The sequence below is a fragment of the Dama dama genome, chromosome 30, assembly GCF_033118175.1.
Source record: "Dama dama isolate Ldn47 chromosome 30, ASM3311817v1, whole genome shotgun sequence".
NCBI classification, from domain to species: Eukaryota; Metazoa; Chordata; class Mammalia; order Artiodactyla; family Cervidae; genus Dama; species Dama dama.
In genome coordinates this window covers 66,906,159-66,926,666 of record NC_083710.1, presented here as the reverse complement: position 1 = coordinate 66,926,666, position 20,508 = coordinate 66,906,159, and the positions used below count along the sequence as shown (strand labels likewise).

General features: G+C 36.3%; 1 long non-coding RNA gene across 2 annotated transcripts in view; it reads right to left on the bottom strand.

The window, feature by feature from the left end:
* The window catches only part of LOC133049291 (uncharacterized), a 67,293-nt gene that overhangs the window by 20,250 nt on the left and 26,535 nt on the right, over positions 1-20,508 (bottom strand). The window contains exons 3-4 of one of the 2 annotated variants that reach the window (XR_009691287.1): positions 17,080-17,200; positions 8,583-8,716 (exon numbers count right to left, since the gene is read on the bottom strand). This is a non-coding gene — a long non-coding RNA (uncharacterized LOC133049291). The remainder of the gene's footprint in view (positions 1-8,582; positions 8,717-17,079; positions 17,201-20,508) is intronic. The other variant, XR_009691286.1, reaches the window with a different exon arrangement.

Genomic DNA, 20,508 nt, shown 5'->3' with positions numbered 1-20,508 from the left:
GGAGCAGATGGACATTGAATGCCTCCCTAAGAGGACACAACATCACCAATGTAGTATTCTACCTGGAAATGCATGCCCTGAGTCTGATCATGAGAAAATAGCAGACAAATCTAAAATGAGAAATGGTCTGTTGGAAAAAAGAAGACTCTAATCTAATTCTTTAAAAGTGTCAATGTCATAAAAAACAAAGGAAAGCTGAGGAAATGTTCCATTCCCAGCCTTCCTAAAGAAGACAAATGAGGCTTAACAGCTAAACGCTGTATCTCACACTAGTTTGGATACTCCTATACTAAAGAAGAGAATATTATAAAGGGCATTATTGTGTCACCAAAACTGAAAGGATGATGGTTGATTAAACAAAATAACTTATCTGTTAATTGCTGAAGTTAATAATTGTACTGGGGTTCAGTAAGACAATACCCTATTCAGTGTAGGAATACATACTGAAACATTTAAGGGAAAGTGTCATGAAGTATATTACTTACCCTCAATATTTCAGAAAACATAACACACACACAGATTCTTAAATATATGCATATACAAATTTAACTATTAAGCAAATGGGATAAAATTTTAGCAATATTTATAAAGGTATCTAGACTTTTTTACTATTCTCATTTTTGAACTTTTCATAGGTTTAAAATTATTTCCAAATGAGAAGCTAAAAATCTATTTATATCATAAAGTTATTTTAAAAGTTAAAGTGTAAAAAATTATTTCAGTGATATTAAAGTTGAGACAAAAGTGAAGCTTCCTATATTAAATAATTCAAAATTTGAAAATAGCATGTAACATTCTGTTAGGAAGGATTAAACTTTATTGCTTTAAAAATGTTATTTTTAATATTATGTAGACACATAATGCTATTATATGTATTAATAGTATTTTGTATTTACATATTGTCTGGAAAACACTGATTTAAGAATAAATGGATCAATAGTTTAATTGATATTTACTATTTTAAGGAAATTCATAAAATAATTATAGTTTCTCTTGGAGAACTAGTAATAAGATGATATTTTTAAAGACAATTTAAGAAATCAATAAAAGCTCCACTTTTATTTCAGTATTTCACTATTTTTTTCACCTTTGCAAGTTATTTACTGTTGCCTCTGATGAATATAGTTAATATAACAGCTGTTATCTAAACCAAACACAGGGCTGATAGTTATAAAGATATTGAAACACAACCTTTTTCTGCCATAGACACAAGATTCCCTTATCTGTTGTAACAAATACCTCTTCTGTTCATTGATATTAAGTTAATAAGTGAATGTTTCTCTTCCATAATTTACATAAGAAGATTTCAGTTGACTTAGCTAAATAACACACTGTGCTGAGCCAAAGATGAAAGTCTTGATGTTGTTCTTGCTTGAAGAATGTAAAAAATGATGCGCAATTCTAAAATATTTCCATTTCATTTTCAGCAGACATCTAAAGTATTGTTAGCAGTGAGATTCTTGAAACTATATCAACAGTGGATGAGTGGATGAGTCCTTCAAATTTTAAGTTAGCCTACTTCCCCCAAATCATGTTTTAAAGGGCAACCATCTGACTGTATAATTGGTAAGCAAAATAATGGATTCATAACTTTGTATTATTTATTTCCAGTTGTCATCAATCTGAAATCTGTTAACAAAAGCAATTAGCACACATTTGTAGTAACCAATACCTTTGTATTTATGGAATTATATAATGAAAAGACCCTTAACGCTGTACATACACATACTGAACTTTGTGCAAAATTACTCATTGTGTTTAATTAGATTATCATAAACTAGAAATGGTTGAGGTTACTTAGTAACTGATTCCTTGAATATATATTGAGACCAAATCTGCCTTGGATAACTAAAATTTGAAGTTGCTTCTATATAATTCAAAGAATCAGATACTTCAGTAAATAGCTCAGGTATATAAATAGCTGTCTGCTTTGTTCTAAACAACTAGAGTCAGTATTTATAAATATTTGAATAATTGACAATCATTTTCAATTTTCTTCAGTACATTAGATCCTCAGATCTTCTCATCTTATAATTGAGTGTTTGTGCTCTTTGATCAACATCTACCCATTTTCTCTTCCTTCCACTTGTTGGCAACCACCATTCTACTCTCTGTTTCTATGAGTTTGACAGTTTTTTTGTTTTAGATTCCAAATATAAGCTTCTCTGTATGGCTTATCTCAATTAGCCTAATGCCTTCCAGGCACAAATGGCAGGATTTCTTTCTTTTTTATGGCTGAATAATGCTTCATTACATATATGATGAAATGTAATGTGATATATGGGCTTCCCTCATAGCTCAGTTGGTAAAGAATCCGCCTGCAATGCAGGACAACCTGGTTTGATTCCTGGGTTGGGAAGATCTCCTGGAGAAGGGAAAGGCTACTCACTCCAGTATTCTGGCCTGGAGAATTCCATAGATTGTGTAGTCCAGGGAGTTGCAGAGAGTTGGACACGACTGACTTTCACTTCACTTCACTTCAATGTGATATATGTATCATATTTTCTTTATCCATTCATCTGCCAATAAGCTTAAGTTGTTTCCATGTCATGGTTATTGTGAATAATGCTGCATTGATCATAGTGAAGGTATTTTTTTGATATACTGATTTTATTTCCTTCATATATATATATATATATCTCCAGAAGTGGGATTGCTGTATCCTATGGTAGTTCTTTTTCAGTTTTTTGAAGATTCTCCATGCTGTCTGCACAGTGACCATACCAGTTTACATTTTCACCAACAGTGCACAAGGGTTCCCTTTTTTGCACATCCTTGTCAATATTTGTTTCCTTGACTTTTTGCTAACAGCCATCCTAATAGGTGTGAGGTGATATATCACTGTGGTTTTGATTTTTACTTCCCTGATGAGTAATTGTTTTGAGCATCTTTCTGCATACCTGTTAGCCATTTACTTATCTTTTTTGAAAAATGTCTATTCAGGTCCTCTGCCTGTGTTCAATCAGATTATTATTTTGTTTTGCTACTGAGTCATATAAGTTCCTCAAAAGGGGTTAGACATCAACCTCTTATGAGATAAATAATTTGCAAATATTTTTTCTGTTCTTTAGATTGACTTTTCATTTTGTTGTTTCTTTTGCAGTGAAGAAGCTTTTAAGTGAGATGTAGTCCCACTTGCTGGAGTTTTATTTTGTTGCTTATGCTTTTGGTGTCATATCCAAAAAAAAATCCCTGCAAGACAACATTAAGGAAATTTCCCCCTACATTTTCTTCTAGGAGTTTTATGGTTTCAGGTCTTACATAATTCTTTAACCATCACATTAATTTTTTCCCCTTTAAAAAAATTTACTTACTTTTAGTTTCCCTGGGTCTTCATTACTGTGCAAGGGCTTTCTCTGGTTGCAAAGAGCAGGATCTACTCTCTAGTTACTGGGTGTGGGCTTCTCACTGTTATGGCTTCTCTTATTGCGGAACACGGGCTTAGGAGTTGTGGTACATGGGCTTAGTTGCCCAGAAGCGTGTGGAATCGTCCCAGACCAGATTCAAACTGGTATCCCCTGCATTGGTAGGCAGATTCTTTATATCACATTAATTTTTTTTAAATGGTGTAAGATAGGGGTCCAGTTTTATTTTTTTGCATGTGGATACCCAGTTTTCCCAGTTTCATTTGTTGAAGAGACTGTCCTTTCCTCATTTTGTGTTCTTGCAACCTTTTCAAAATTAGTTGACCATATAATGTGTAAATTTAATAATAGTTCTTGGCTCTCTGTTCTGCTCCACGGGTCTATCTGTCAATTTTTATGCCATTACCATACTGTTTGGATTACTATGGCATTGTAGTATAGTTTGAAATCTGCAATTATGATGCCTACAGTTTTGTTCTTTTTCAAGATTTCTTTGACTGTTTCGATCAATCTCGTCTGAGATCTGATCCTTTCTGTGTAGTTATTCTCCATTCTTTTTGCCCCCACTGTGTTGCAGTAGGTCCTTAGCTGCTCCTTCCCAGAGTTATTTTTGTTTGTGGATAGCTATTTAAGTTTTTTCTTTTTTTGAAAGAGAGAGGATGAAGGCTAATATAACCTCCTCTGCCATCTCACTGAAGTCACTGCTGAGTAATGTTGTAAACACTAGATAGGTGCTAAAAGTCCGAAAGATAAATAGATATTATTTTATTACAGCATCTAATATAATATAGTTATTGCATGTAAAACATTGAGATATATGTGTGTGTGTGAACCCGTTAAACATACACACACACACACACACACACACACACACACACGTCAATGTTTGATAGATTGACCTAAACAAACAGAAATGCCCTCTAATGGAGGATGTAGGCTTACCATGTCTGGACTAAGTCTGGCCTGTTTCCATAGGGCACTCTTCAGTGCTGAGGTTTGACTTGGGGAGGATGCAGTTTAGGGGTGGCAGGTGAGGATGGGTATGACAAAGGCAGAAAGAAGCAGTTTTTTTAGGAACCATTTACATTGTTTCTCTGTAACTTGATCCCCAAATCACACTTAGATGTTGTAAATTTTTCTAACTTCTGAATACTTTGTTTTCACTTTTTGGAGATAGAGAATAATGAGAAATTTCAAACTGAATTGGAAGAATGTGAACCTGTGATCAAAAGTTTCCATCAGTGGGTAAAAGTTTGCATATTTCTATTTCTGCTACTTATAAATTCTTTAGGCATAGAGAACATTAACTTAATATTCACAGAGAAGTCAGATCATTTACTTCCTGTTTGGATCACTCATTCATTCATTCAGTGTTTAGAAAGCAGTCAGCACAGTTAATCAGTTTCCTTGTCAATCTGTCCTATGAGGAAAGTCAGTACGTCATTTTTCATCTTTTCTTATTTTTGACTTTGTTTATTCAAAAAATATTTCCAGAGAGCCCACTATTTGCTGCTTGGAGTAGAGGACAGAAAGAGGAATAAGCTAAACTCTTTGTATATAAGAGTTCATTATCTGTAAATGCAACTTCCTGGCTCAATTTGTATCATAATACTAGAAAAACACTATATGGTTCTTATAAATTTGGAAATCACCACTGTTTTTAATAGTTTATAATGTTTCATAAGTAAAGCTGTGATATGTTGGTGAAAATCTGTATTAACATACACGAGGGTTTGTTAAAACACAGATTGTCTATACCCAGAGTTTCCGATGCAGTGTTTCTGGGGTGAGATCTAAGACTGTGGTTCAAACAAGTTCCCAGATGCTGCTGGTGCTGCTGGTACCAGAAACACACTTTGATTTAAATCAAGGCCTCATAAACTAAAGGCATAAACTAAATCCAGTCACCACTTGGATTTATTTTTACAAATAAAGTTTTATTGAAACACAGCCACACCCACAGCAATTTTGTACAGTTGTTCTTGTGCTTCTGTGTAGTGTTACATAACTGTGAGAGATTTGTGACCTGCAAAGTCTAAAATATTTATTATCTGACCTTTTACAGGAAAAAAACAGAAATTGCCAAACTCTGATTTAAAGGATCACTGTATTGTCTAGGATTCTAATTTGACACTATTCCCGTGATTTTTAGTTGAACATTATCTTAATAAGCACAAATCCAAAGCAAGAATTATTTGCTTAGAGATTTTTTACGGTATGTCCTACAAACAGGTTCCAGAAAGTGTGGACTGAAAAGTAAAGTAGAAATTCCTTTCCACTCCCCCAGAGTGTGACTATGCCAGTAAGAAAAAGAGAACAAACTGTAGTTAAAAGAGCAAATTAGTTTGGAGACCAGACCTAATTTTTATTCTAATTTTGGTTCCCATAATGAATATGTTCATTTTGTTTACTAACAAAATTTATTTTATTGTAAATTAGGAAAGGAATATCATTTTAAAAATCATTTTAAAATGTCACTTTTTGCTTATTTTTTCAGAACAGTGAGTTTTTCAGTAGATTTTCCACTGGAACATAAATACGAATTGAAAGTGATAAAATAAGATAAAAAAATGGCATCAATAGAATTGATCACTAAGAACTGAAAGAGATGTCAGACTGTCTACACAGTTCTCCCCAGTGAACCTGATGGTAAATAGTATCAGAACTGTAAATGAGCCCAATATACGCATGCCTATTTGAAGTATGCCTTTGTGCTAAGTCGCTTCAGTCATACCTGACTCTGCGACCCTGCAGACTGTAGCCTGCCAGGCTCCTTGGTCCATTAGATTCTCCAGGCAAGAATACTGGAGTGGGTTGCCATTTCCTTCTCCAGGGGATCTTCCCAACCCAGGGATTGAACCCATGTCTCTCATGTCTTGAAGCATAACTCTTATTATTTGAGATGAAAATTAGACTAGACCTTATTGCCCTGTTATGGACTGAATGGTGTCACCTCAAAATTTATATCTTGCAACCTTAACTTCAAATATAATTGCACTTAGATACAGGGTTTTTAAGGAGATTAAAGTTACATTAGATCATAAAAGTAGGTTCCTAATCTGACACAGCTGGTGTCTTTACAAGTAGAGGAAGAGACACCAAAGATCTCTCTTTTCTTTGAGCTGATGGACATAGAAAAGGCCATGTGAGGACACAGTGAGAAGACAGTTATCTGTAAGCCAGTAAGAAGGGTCTCACCAGAAACCAAGCTTGATGTACCTTAATCTTGGACTTCTCACCTTTAGAATTGTGTGAGAACAAATGTCTGTTCAAACCATCAGTCTGTGGTATTCTGTTATGTCACACTGAACAGAGACTAATACATATCCCTATCACAAAAAGACCTCAGCAGTAATTAAACGTCATTGTTTTTATAAATATATTTGAACCATACATCTTGCAAAGGTATTTGAAAAGAAATTGCAAGTATTTTCAAGGAAAGGTACTAGAATTTCTATACCAAAATTGAGAAAAACATAGATGAGAAACTTTAGGAGGAGTAGAAGAAATAGACAAATAAGAAACTAAGAAAATGACAAAGATATCCTTCTTTCCTTAAGTGATGGGAATTAACTAGAGGAGGCAAATATAAAGAATTAATTGTAATACAGTAGAATAGTGTATTAATATTCTGTTGTTGCCATAACAAGTTACCACAAACTTAGCAGCTTAAAACAAAATTTATCTCACAGTTTGAAAGGTCAGAAGTCCAGTGTGGAATTCACTAGACTAAAATCAAGACTTTGGGAAGCTGCATTCCTTACTGGAGACTCTGGGAAAGAATTTGCTTCCAAACTGATTACAGTTGTTGAGAATATTCAGTTCTACGTGGCCAGACAACTGAAATTCTTTTCCTTGTTGACTAGCAGTGGAGGCCATTCTCAGCTTTTAGAGACCATATGAATGCCCCGTCTCACGATCCACTTCACTGTAAAAGCCAGGTCAGGTCCTTCTCACACTTTGATTCCCTCTGACCTTTCTGTTTCATCTCTCCTGGTTCTTCTTTTCCCTTTTATTTTTCTTTGGCTTTTAAAATCTCAGAAGTGATTATCTTTGGGCTCACTGTGTCTTAAAGTCAGCTGATTAGTAACCTTAATTCCGTCTGCAGCATTCCTTCACAGCAGAACCTAGAATAGTGAATGAATAACCTGATGAGGGGAATCTTGGGAGGGAACATCCTTAGAGGCAGTGTCTGTGATCATGTTACCTGTAAGGTACATTTAGAACTCTTAACACCAGGGTTTTTTTTGCCACCAGTCGTTGCCACTGCAACAATTAACTTCGGCACCATCACTCCTCTCATAGGAAGGTATTCAGAGAGAGCTCATTTTTGCATCGCTCTTTCCTTTGCAGCCTCCTTTTCCTAGGACACAGGCAGAAGTCTTTCTTTCTGCTGACAGATTTTAAGCCTTGAAACAGTCTCACACACACCTACCTTTTCTCCCCTAAGAATGAATTCTTCTCCAGAAAGATACTTGGATTCTCATCGAAATAGACTCCTGTTCTTCCTACCTGTTAGGACCTATAGGTTTGCCCAGATATGCCCAAGTCTTAGGATAAAGATAGATTAGGTTAAAACTGAAATTCTTGCTAGATCATGCTGCAAAAATGTACACTGGAACCTCCATTTTCCTTAGGTTTGGGGTATAATTTGTTCAGACTCCTCAGGTTCATGGTCTGTGAGAATTCAAACCCTTCACTATGGTTTCCACACACTCCCCTGCAGCATACTTCCTCATGATCCTGTTTCCCCTTTCTCTCTGTGTGTGAGTGTGTGTGTGTGCGTGCATGTGTGTGCTCAGTCATATCTGACTCTTTGTGACCCCATGGACTATAGCCTGCCAGGCTCCTCTGTCCATGGGATTTTCCAGGCGAGAATACTAGAGCAGGTTGCCATTTCCTACTCCAGGGCATCTTCCCAACTCAGGGATCCAACCTGCTACTCTTGAGCCTCCTGCATTGGCAGGCAAATTCTTTACCACTGCACCGCCTGGAGAGCCCTGTTTTTCTATGTTTGCATAATTATCAGTTAGAATTTCCTTTTAGCAGCAGTGTAACAGGAAAACAACAACAATGGCTCAAACAAATAGGTGGTTATTTTTCTCAGTCTGGCTTTACAACATCCTCATTGCCCTGGGCTCTTTCCTTCTTTCTGTTGCTCCATGCTCAGTGCAGGGCCGGACTCTTACCCTCCTGGTTGCAAGATGGGTGTCTTACCATCATTCCCCTGAACACACTTCCAGCAGGAAAAAGGAAAATGAGGAGTCAGAGAGTCACCTTCATAAGGAGACCCAAATTCCCAGCTGTCATCCAGCTGCATTTCAGTGGTGAGAACTGTGTACCTTTTTCATCTGAAAAAGGAACAACAAAAAAAGAAGCTCTGTTAATTAATTACGAACAATGAGGGTAGGAGTTATTGGACAGGTATTAGCAGTGGCTGCCACAGTGAATGTGTCATGTGTGCTAAGTCACTTCCGTTGTATCTGACTTTGTGTGACCCATGGAATGTAGCCCACCAGGCTCCTCTGTATATGGGAATTCTCCAGGCAAGAATACTGGAGTGGGTTGCTATGCCCACCCCCTGGGGATCTTCCTAGATTAGGGGTTTCTAGATTGTAAACGAGCAACACTACTCATCTAGTGCCACTTGCAGGCTCTTCGATCCTGACCCAGGGATTGAACTTGTATCTCTTATGTCTCCTGCACCGACAGGCAGATTTTGTTTTGTTTTTACCACTAGCACCACTTGGGAAGCCCTTCTAAAGCAAACAGCCCTGCTACTCATCAGTTCCTACCAAGGATCACTCCATAGCAAGTCTTTTCAGGAGTTTAAGGACTTTCCTGAAGAGCCGAGACATTGCTGGGAATGGTGCAGTTTCTCAAGTGTCTCGCAGGCTCCGCCTGTTACTGTTTTTCGCTCCTCATTTCGTATGAACTGGTCTGGCCATCAATGCAGAATTCCTAAGACACGTGCCTGTGCCAGCCATTAATACAGTAATTTCCCACTCTGCTGCATACGTGATGCTTTGATGGAAAAATACATATTGTAACAAGAAGAAAACGCTCATGCTCTACATTTATATTGTCAAAATAATTCTGTTTTCCACCTTCACACAATTGCAGTCTCCAGGAAGTCAATATCACAGCCCAGGTAGAGAGAAACTGCTGGGAGAAACCAGTGTTTCTAAACTGTTCTTCTGAACTTAAATAAATGTTTAAAATTCAGTAGAGTTGTAGCAGCATGATAATACAGAGTCTGAAGCTATTTCATGAGGAGTTGGGAGACTGAGTCCTGCTTCTTTGCTGTGACACTAAGAATGACTGCTATAAGAATCTTTTTTTTATTTTTTTGATCCCTGTATTTCCATCTGTAAAATGGAGCTGGTCAGAATGATCTTTAAGGTCCCAAAGTATTCTGAATTGTCAGGGGGAGCAAAAAGCTTGTCATCAGCCGTTGTTTTAACAGAAAGGAGGAATATAAGAAAAGGCAGGTGGGAATGAAAGGAGAAAGTCACAGAGAAGAAGCAGGGAAGGGAGGAGAGAAAGGGTGGGTGTGGAGAATGTCTAACCTGCTCAGGCAGACAGTTACAACCTAAGAGAAAGTAGAACCCAGGGAACACGTAATTACCGTACTCCACTTTTGGCTGTGGCAAAGCGGTTAGTTCTGTCTTGTTTGTAAAGCAACAGTGAAAGGTCAGTCCCCCTGGGAGACTGGGATACACTGGCTTTCATTTCTGCGACGTGCTATGTGATGTTCCCGCAGCATGAAGACACTAGTTTGTATCAAAGCACTCCTATTTCCATCACGGTGCTTGGCTTATTTCCAGCCACCCTTCCAAAGTTAACATAGGAAATATCTTTGCTTTTGACCTTTTTGCCCATTTCCCAAATTTAAACATATCTTGACTGATGTGTTGTTTCTATGTGCTCTTATACTTCCTAAGTGTTCTTCTATCAGATGTACGTTTATATACAGGTGTAATTATTCATTTTTAAATTTCTTTAAAGAAAATATTTGATTGGTAGTTTTTTAGAAAGAAAGGCTTTCACCTAGTACAAAAATTTGCAGTCAGAGCACTGAGAAAACCTAGGCAATGCAAGTTGTTTTTCAAATTAACACATAGTTGTTGTTGTTGTTGTTTAACCACTAAGTCATGTCTGACTCTTTGCAACCTCATGGACTGTAGCCCCCCAGGCTCCTCTGTCCTTGGGATTTCCCAGGCAAGAATTATTTATTCATTTTTGTAGAGCACTAAGAAAACAGGATTTATTGAGTAGATACTATGAAAGAAAGCACTGTGATAGGTAACAGGGTCAAAGATAAGTAAGATGGTGATGCTTTCAAGGACTGAATAAGGGTACCAGGGGAAATCACTTACAAGGGAAAGATAAAGGGTATAAAATATGCACACAAATCCATGGGAGCAGAGAGGAGGGGTATCTAAATAAAACTGAAGGAATTGGAGGTGGCTTTCCTGGAAAGACTCCTACGTTCAGACCTGAAGATGAAGAACCATCTAGCAAAACAGGATGCACAGGCGCCCGTGCCAAGCAGAGGGCACGGTGTAGGCGAAGGAAGAGAGGGGCTGTGAGAGCTCAGTGTGACGCAGGAGAGGGTTGTCCTGGAGACAGTGAGCAAAGGATGTTCAGGGCTGTCCTGGTACCAAGTTCAAGTCCAAGCCTATGAAAGCCATGGAGAGGTTTGAAATAGGGGTTTGACATGATCATTCACACATGCCATTTTATCCATTTATACTCTCTGCTTGGCATGCGTGCTTGTACATCCGTTTTTGCTAGATAATTCTTTGTCTTTAGGTCTGAACCTTAGGAGTCTTACCTGGAAAGCCATCTCCCAGTTTCTTCAGTTTTATTTAGATACCTCTGCTCTCTGCTCCCATGGATTTGTGTGCGTATTTTATAACATTTATCCTTTCCTTTTAAGTGATTTCCCCTGGTACCCTTATTCAGTCCTTGAAAGCATCAGTGTCTTACTCATCTTTGGCCCTATTACCTATCACAGTGCTTTCTTCTGAACTGTTAATAATTTTTAAAAAGTACTGAATTTTGAATTGTAATCAAGTATTTCTTCTGTTTTGCCTAGTAGACTATGGATTTTTTTCAGGACGGGGTGCTGTTTCATTGGCATCTCATCACTTAGCAAAGCTTTCACATAGTAGATAGGCATTTAATAGATATCTGTTGGATGATGAATAAGTGAATGAAAAAAAATGAACAGGGGAAGTTGTATGGAAAGAAAAGTGAGCTGGTTAAATGCATCCTGAGACGCTGTTAAATCACAAACAGAATAGAAAAGACTTCAATCTCTCTAAAAGCTAGGCTAATGCCTCCTGACCCTGAGGCTGCAGTAACTTGAGACCCAGAGTTATTTTTCAGTGTCTTAAATCTTGAAAAAAAAATATCTTTACGTATGATAGATTGATATTGTTAACAAGTTTAGAAACAGACATGAATTGCTAAAAGGTATTTACTTCCTCATGCCAGTATAATATGTAAATAGTGAGTAAGCAGTATTTAACAGTAAGCTATATAATGTTAATGACATGATTTTTAATGAAGAAAAAATATCCTTGGCTAGGTCACACGCATATTTTGATATAAATTTTATGCCTACCTTTAATTTTACATTTAGATTTCTAGATTATAAACCAGCAACACTACTCATCCAGTGCCACTTGTAGGATGGTGTCTAGGACTAAGTATTAATAGTAACCAGCTTTGATATTTATAGTTTCAACCATATTTCAGGAAGAGTAAATGCATACAAAAATAGTAACTGGAAAATTACCGTTGTCTTTCTTAAATAACCACATCAATGAGAAGCCTAGTTATTCAAGACCATGAATCTATAAGATCAAACCACATATGTGGTGTCATAGAATCTTAAACTACAGCTAATTCTTCGAAAATAAATTCTTTCGAGTTAACTGGTCTTGTAAACTCACACCTATAAAACACAACAATTTTATATACGGTTTTAATCTTTATTGCAAGGACCTTCAAATGCTTTATGGACAGATTAATCCTCATAACCTCTGTTTGGGAGATAGCAAGTACTGTCTTCATCTTATAGAGTGAAAAATTGAGTCATCTAAAAGTCTTGGCTTGTATCCAGTAAGCAAACTGGAATGTGAAGGGGAAGAAAAAAAGCACCTTAAGTTGGCTACCTCTTGGTTTAGAGCTTCAGTCACTGAATGTTGGCAGCCATGGAGATGGTAAATTACAAAATTTATTTCCTAATGAAATTCATTTTTGGCAGGTGTTTCCTCATTGGTAGATTTCAAAATGTATACTGCCTACGGAAGAAGCACATTTTCTTCTAGGATTTTCCCTAGGAAACTTTGAAAATGCTGTTGGTGAAAGAGCAACTTTGTTATTTTTTTAAGTTAAATAAATCTATCATTTAATAAAGCTTATATTTTAAAAACCCACTTTTCCTGTTAAAAAGTAATGTTTTTTAATTTAAAAATTAACTACATTTGTTGAAATGTCCAATAAATTTATCATTCATTCATGTAAAACTACATATATGATATATGTGTGGTATAAAGACAAATGTATGACATAACAAAATAATAAAACTAACACCAGTGTACCAACAACCCAGTTTAAGGAATACACTACCAATATTTTTGAAGCTCTCTTTCTTCATCACCAGGAGTAACCACTGAATGATGTATTTATCATTTCTTTGACTTCAATTATAGCCTTACCAGATATGAATATATTCCTTATACAAAAACAAAATATTGTTGAGTTCTGTCTGTTTTTGAGCTCTATATAAATGGAATTATACTGTATATTCTTTTGTGACTTATTTCTTATATCATTTTAACTCTAGTATTCAATTCTATTCTGAATGTACCACAATTTATCATTCCATTCATGTGTCAATTGACTTTTCTGATTTATACACATGTACACACATATATATAAAACACTTTTTTTTTTTTTTTGCCATTACAGATAATGCTGCTGTGGAAATTCCTGGTGGCAATTCTTAGCTTGAGATCCCCTGAGAGCAGAACTTAATCTACAGTATACAGATTGTTTATTTGAAAAGTTATCTTAAGAAGCAAGAAGAGAGATAACTTTGCAAAGGATGGTCATTAATTCTTACTTAAAGATTTGGTAGAATGTGAATTGTGAACAGATCTCATTTGGAAGTCTCTGTCTTTTGACAATTCAGTTGTGATTGTATATGGTAGGTGTGGGTCTTAGAGTTTATTCTCCTGTGCCTTTGTTGAGGTTCTTATAAAGAATGTAGTTATTTACAAGTATATTTTCTCCACCAAAATGTGAGCTCTTAAGAGAAGGGATGTGGCTGTATCACTTGTCTCTAGCATTTGCTGTCTAGAACTAGTAAGTATTTTGTTACATTTGAATCAATTAAGGTGAAGAAGGTTCATATCCCAATACTGTGTAGCCACAGCTAGACAGAGTAGATCCTCTAGGAGATGTTTATGCCACTTAAAGAAATGGATACTTTTTGTTATATGGAATTAGTTTTAGAATAAACAGAAATATCATGAATTTCTTGATTTATTCTACAATAAATCTTATCCTATAAGACAGCCTAGTGCAGCGGTCTTCTGAATGAGTCAGCCTGACTTCAAATTGTTGCTCTGCCTCTTATTACTTGTGTAGCTTTGAACCAGTGGTCACCTATAGGCTTATATTTCATCTTCTATAAAATGAGAAGGGGTTGCTATGAGTATGAAATGACATACAAGTGGATAGAAAACAATTGGCATAGTCAATATAGCAAACACTCAATAAATTATATCATTAATAAACTGATTAGGATTCCACTATAGAGAAAACCAGGCTTCCCTGGTGGCCCAGATGGTAAAGAATCCGCCTGCAATGCTGGAGACCTGGGTTCGATCCCTGGGTCGGGAAGATCCCCTGGAGGAGGGCATGGCAACCCACTCCAGTAGTCTTGCCTGGAGAATCACTATGGACAGAGGGGCCTGGCGGGTTACAGTCCATGGGGGTCTCAAAAAGTTGGACACAACTGAGCAATGAAGCATGGCATAGCACATAGTGAAAACCATAGATGAATCTCATCAGTACACATAGACATAAGATATTTTAAATAAAATGCTACTTCGTATGATTTAGTAAGTAAAAATATTTTCTTATGACCAAATAAAATGTTCCCAGAACTAAAGAATGCCTCAACATACGGGATTTTAATAATAGAACACATTTTTTTTGCTTCTGATCTTTCCTCTATATTTGATACGCTGTTGGTAGAACTACCAGATTACTTCTCCTAAAACATAGTACTTATTTGTTTCATTAATCTGTAAGGATTTTTTTTTCCCAGTGGATTTGCATTATCTATAGAATAAAATGCTTAACTTGTATTCAAGCCCTAAGTCTATATAAAGTCTGGTCCTCATCATTTAAGTTTTTCTTCTGGTATATCCCCTTGCTAACATTAGGCTAGAAATAAAGTGAGTCACCCTTCTCTTTCCAAATGTCTCATGTTTAGTCTCTTTCTTTTGTCCATGTCATACTGAGCATGTGTGCATCTTAAGTCACTTCAGCCGTGTCTGACTCTTTGTGACCCTATGGACTGTAGCTCCGGGCTCTTCTGTCCATGGAATTCTCCAGGCAAGAATGCTGAAGTGGCTTATCTTGCCCTCCTCCAGGGGATCTTCCTGACACAGGGATCAAACCAACAACTCCTGCATTGGCACCAGTGCTTAAGTCCCTCTTGCCATTAATGCCATCCACCCCCAAAACTGTAACTCACACTCTTTTCCTTGGATCATTCTTCTAGATCTGTGAACAGTCCTATAACAATCATATATTTTGTGTGATTTTTTCTTACTTTCATAGTCATTATGAGTTGAATGCTATTGTTAAAGGACCTTTAATTTTTTTTTTTAAACTAGACTTCAGTCTTCTATAGGAGAAGAGTCTAGTTACTTTTGTGTAGACTCTTATATGTGATGCTTTTGGTTACTAAGGAAATATGTGTTGACTTTAAAATGTTTCCAAATCACACTTTGTAAAAGTTCAGTCTTAGCTTGTAATCTTTTCCGATTATGGAGAAACCACTTCAAGTTACTTTTCAGGAAACTTGATGTGCTCCGATCAAATGCGTCTGTGTGATGTTCGATTCTAACATCAACTTAAAAATTTAAACTGTATGTTGGTTCACAAGGTGAGTTTATTAGGGAACAGATATGTCTGTTTCACAGTGTGATGGTTGCCGTAGAAACAAATGAATGGGGCTAAATTATTAATTTGGTGATTTTTAAGGTGAAAGAATGAAGACCTTTAGAGTGAGAATATTCTATATAATGTAAATATAGAACAGCACTTCCACAAAGGAAAATTTGATTGGAGGAGAACTATTGTTGACATTCATGATCTTTATCTTCTGGCCAGTGGAGGCAGGCTGGAGAGAGGGGCCTGCAGATGAGGTTCTTTTTTTGGTATCAACTAACTGTTCTCCATGAGGAGCTGTTTTTGTTTGTATTATGCAGGACTGGGAAAGAAAAAGGAAATAGGAAAACATTGGCTATCGCTTTTGAGAAGGAAAAAAAAAAAAACAAACACACTGCTTTTGTAGCCAGAGTTCTCTCTGTAACCTGATAACAGAGAGAGAATAGAAAAAACTGTCCTGTCCTTAGCAAAGGATAGAACAAGAATTCAGTAAAGCATCAATAATAATCGAGGCTAAGTATAACGGATGGCTAGTGTTACCTCCTGTTTCTTTTAAAATTACTTCTTTAAAATATACTTCACTCGGTAATGGCTACATTTCTCTGACATTATAAAGAATTATTGAACGTCGACATAGATCACTTTCACCCTCTCTCTGTTACCTTATGTTACAGAAATATGGATATTAGATCTTGAAGATTTTAGAAGCTACCACTTATCTCATGGCAGTATATTTTAAACAGAGGCAAAGTAGCTAAAAAGAAATAAACAGCTTCTTGAATATTGAATTCAAGTGTCCATATTTATTAAGTCATAATGTCAAAGCTGAGCAGCCATGTCAGGAAATCTATCTTATATTTAACCAGAAGCCTTATATTTCAACTTTCATTTCTCAGTCTGTCGGTAAAGAATGTATCCTTTGTTGCAGTGGGATTTACCGTGAAACTAGTCAAGTTTAGCTTCATGGTTTCATACTTGCATAGATCCCTTCCGAAGTCCTGGAAGGGATTCTAGCATTGTGTCACATGATCATATATTTTTTTGTGAAATTTGAAAAAAGATATTTTAATTGTACTTAGTTAAACTGCTATCACTTTATATTCATATGTACTCCCTGTCCTGCTTCCCTTTGGTGATAAATGGCTGTAGAATGGCCAGGGACATTTGGGGGATTCAACTGAAGGGAGGTTGAGTGTTGGATACATTATTTTGAATGTAGGGAACCTACTTTCTTTGTGGTTTGTAATCATGTCTAAATGTAGTTCAGTTGTTGCTAGTTACCCTTAAGAATTGTTTTCTAAGGTTATTCCTGCTTGTTTCCCAGATGCCTTAACTAGTGCTGAGAAATGAAGATTTAGGACCAGATATTGTAGAATAATATGAGCCTTTTCCCTGGACTTACATGAGAGCTGAGGAAAATTAAGAATTGAAGTGTATGGAGCCAAATCTAATTTGTGGGAAATGCATCTATTTTTCAGGCATGTAAAATTATAAGCAAGGAATTGGTTCTCACCATCTAATCAAAATGGAAATTCTCCTTTATCAGGGGTACTTGATAATGTTGCATATAAAATTATCCAACGTTGGAAAGACAGTCTCTTCAATAAAGTGCTGGTGCTGGGAAAACTGGACAGCTACATGTAAGAAAAATGAAATTAGGTAATTCTTTAACACCATACACAAAAATAAGCTCAAATTGAGTTAAAGACCTAAACGTGAGACCAGACCGTATAAAACTTCTAGAGGAAAACATAGGCAGAACACTCTCAGACATAAATCATAGCAATAATGGGATATCTCCCAGAATAATGGAAATAAGAACAAAAATAAACAAATGGAACCGAATTAAGTTCAAAAGGTTTTGCACAGCAAAGGGAACAATAAACAAAACAAAAGGACAACCCACAGGTTGGGAGAAAATATTTGAAAATGATGTGACCCACAAGGGATTTGTCTCCAAAATTTACAAACAGCTCATCATGCTTAACAGCATCAAAACAAACAACCCAATCAACAGATGGTCAGAAGACCAAATAGACATTTCTCCAAAGAAAACATACAGAGGGCCAAGAGGCACATGAGAAGATGTTCAGCATTGCTAATTATTAGAGAAAGGCAAATCAAAACTAAAATGAGATATCATTTCACACCAGCCAGAGTAGCTTTCATCAAAAAATCCGTGAATAATAAGAGGGTGTGGAGAGAAGGGAACCCTCCTACACGGTAAATTGTACAGCCGCTATGGAGAACAATATGGAGGTTCCTTAAAAAGCAGACTATGCAATCCCACTTGGCATATATCCAGAGAAAACCATGCTCTGAAAGGATATATGCACCTCAGTATTCATTGCAGCACTGTTTACAATAGCCAAGACACGGAAGCAGCAACCTAAGTGTCCATTGACAGAGGAATGGATAAAGATGTGGTACGTATATGCAATGTAGTATTACTCAGGTATTGAAAAGAATGAAGTAATGCCATTTGCAGCAACATCGATGGACCCAGAGAGTGTCATACTGAGCGAAGTAAGTCAGACAGAAGGAGAACCAGTGAGTGTATGGCATCCCTTATATGTGGCATCTAAAAAGAAATGATACAGATGAACTTACAAAACAGAAAGAGACTCACAGACTTGAAAGAATGAACTTATGGTTTCTGCAGATAGGATGGGGGGAACGGGATACTTAGGGAGTTTGGACATGTACACACTGCTATATTTATAATGGATAACAAACCTGGTCCTACTGGATAGCACGGGGAACTCTGCTCAATGTTATGTGGCAGCCTGGATGGGAGGGGAGTTTGGGTAGAATGAACACATGTGTATGTATGGCTGAATCCCTTTGGGTTCACCTGAAATTATCACAATATTGTTAATTGGCTATACTCCAACAAAAAATAAAATGTAAAAAAATAGAATTATTAATTTATCACCTATAATTCTCCTTTCTATTGGTAATTACACAATGGAGAATTTATAGAATATCTATTTGTAGGGCACAAACTTGCAAGTACTACAGGAAAAAGTGTGTGTGTGAAGTCACATGTTTTTATGCGTCCTAACTTCAGTGATAAAAAACAAATTTTAACTGACAATTAACCACACTATAATTGTCTCTCTATTCTCTCTCTATAAAATGTTATCAGAATATTATCATATGAAGAAACAAAATCTAGGGGGTATAAAGATGTGCTAGACAGTCACTAAAAATGCTAGTTTTGAGTTTCTATTGTTTGTCAGCTTTTTAAAACTGTAATTTGTTGTGATTTCTTTTATTGTTCTGTAAAAATATTCTAAGTACCTATTTTAAAAAAATATGCCCCAAATTAAATATGGTTAATCTAGTTTTGCTATGTAATGATATGTATGCTATGTAATGATGCTATGTAATGATAGTTAAAACTTCTAATCAATTTAGTTTAAAAAAGCTGGCTCACTCAAATTTTTTAAATGTTTAGAAACAGCAGAAAAATTCATGTGGTGCAAGTCACCCATTCCTTTTTTTTCTGAGAGCAAAAATCTGAGTTCCTTTCATCTTTCTTTATGTATTGTATTTTGTACACTGTCCCTGGCCAATAGAACTTTCTGTGATGCTAGAAATGCTCTATATGTTTGCTGTATACTGTTACAACCACTAGCCATATGTGGTTATTAAGCATTTGATATGTGTGATTGGTGAGACCGAGCAATTGAAGTATTTATTCTGTTTCAATTCATTTACATTCACATTGACATGGCCACACATGTCTGGTAGCCCTCATATTGGACAACTCACCTGACAGTCTTAATCAACTTTGGGATTAAATCTGTGTCTCATGTGCATTTCTATCTAGTCATTGAGTATAGATTTTTAGGTCGTTACGCAGTACAGTCCTAAGTCCTGACTAGCGTAATATATTATTCAGAAAGTCGTGTTTCATTTTTGAGCAATTTCTCAAATATCCTCATATTCTGATGATGGTGTGGGCATTTTTATAGGCAGGTCCTTGTTTATTATTATGTTTATTGTTGGCAGATGCTAGAAAGCATAAAACTCTTGTGGAAATCCTCCTTTTAAACAGACTTCTCAATATGGTGAAACAATCAATCAAAGAGTGTTTTATTTGGAGGAAAAGATGCATAGACTCCTATCAATAATGCATTCTGCTTTCCTAAAAGTAATGATCACTAGAATGAGCCTGACAAGGGTTTGACATATTCAGCAGCTGGAGACGTCCTACTCTATAGGATGAATTTAACAGCGATAGCCAGATTATGCTCTACAGTTGAGAGTGATACCCAAGGCCTGTCCCTGGAAGATGATTGTTTACACCCAAGAGCAATTCCTGGAATGTAACAGGAAGCTGTGCATGACCACAGAGCTGAGCTGGATGTTTCTCCAGGCTTCCTGTTGGAGGGATGACTGTTTTTCATTCCCCTTCAGGAACACATGAAAATCACTCTGAAAACCATACAGAGGAAAATGCTTGTTTAAAGCAAGTATGACTTTCCCCAGATATATGATTCTGTATAGAATAATCTCAAGATAACTATTACAGCAAAAGGATTTGGAAACCTGAATAAAACTTCAGAAAAATCAAGAGCAGTCTAGACACTGAGGGGCAAGATACTGCAAAGTTACACTAAAGTTCAGTATTAGTATTGAAACGATTTCTCAATCTTTAGGCCCACAAAAATTTACAAAGCCTACAAATTTGATTAAACACATTTTTCATTCTTACTTTCTCTGTATTTTGATGATATCCTTATGCTTTTGTTCACCCTTTCCTTGTTACTGGATTAAAAGAAAACAGTGAATTTTCTATTGAGTATAGTACTCAGTGTGGACATAGTGCTAGATATAGGATTAAAACTAATATAAACCATGATCAGGATTTTTTTTTTATTTAGTTTATTGTGTCCTTAAGGCAAATGGATGATGGCATGTTCTTGTTTTGTTT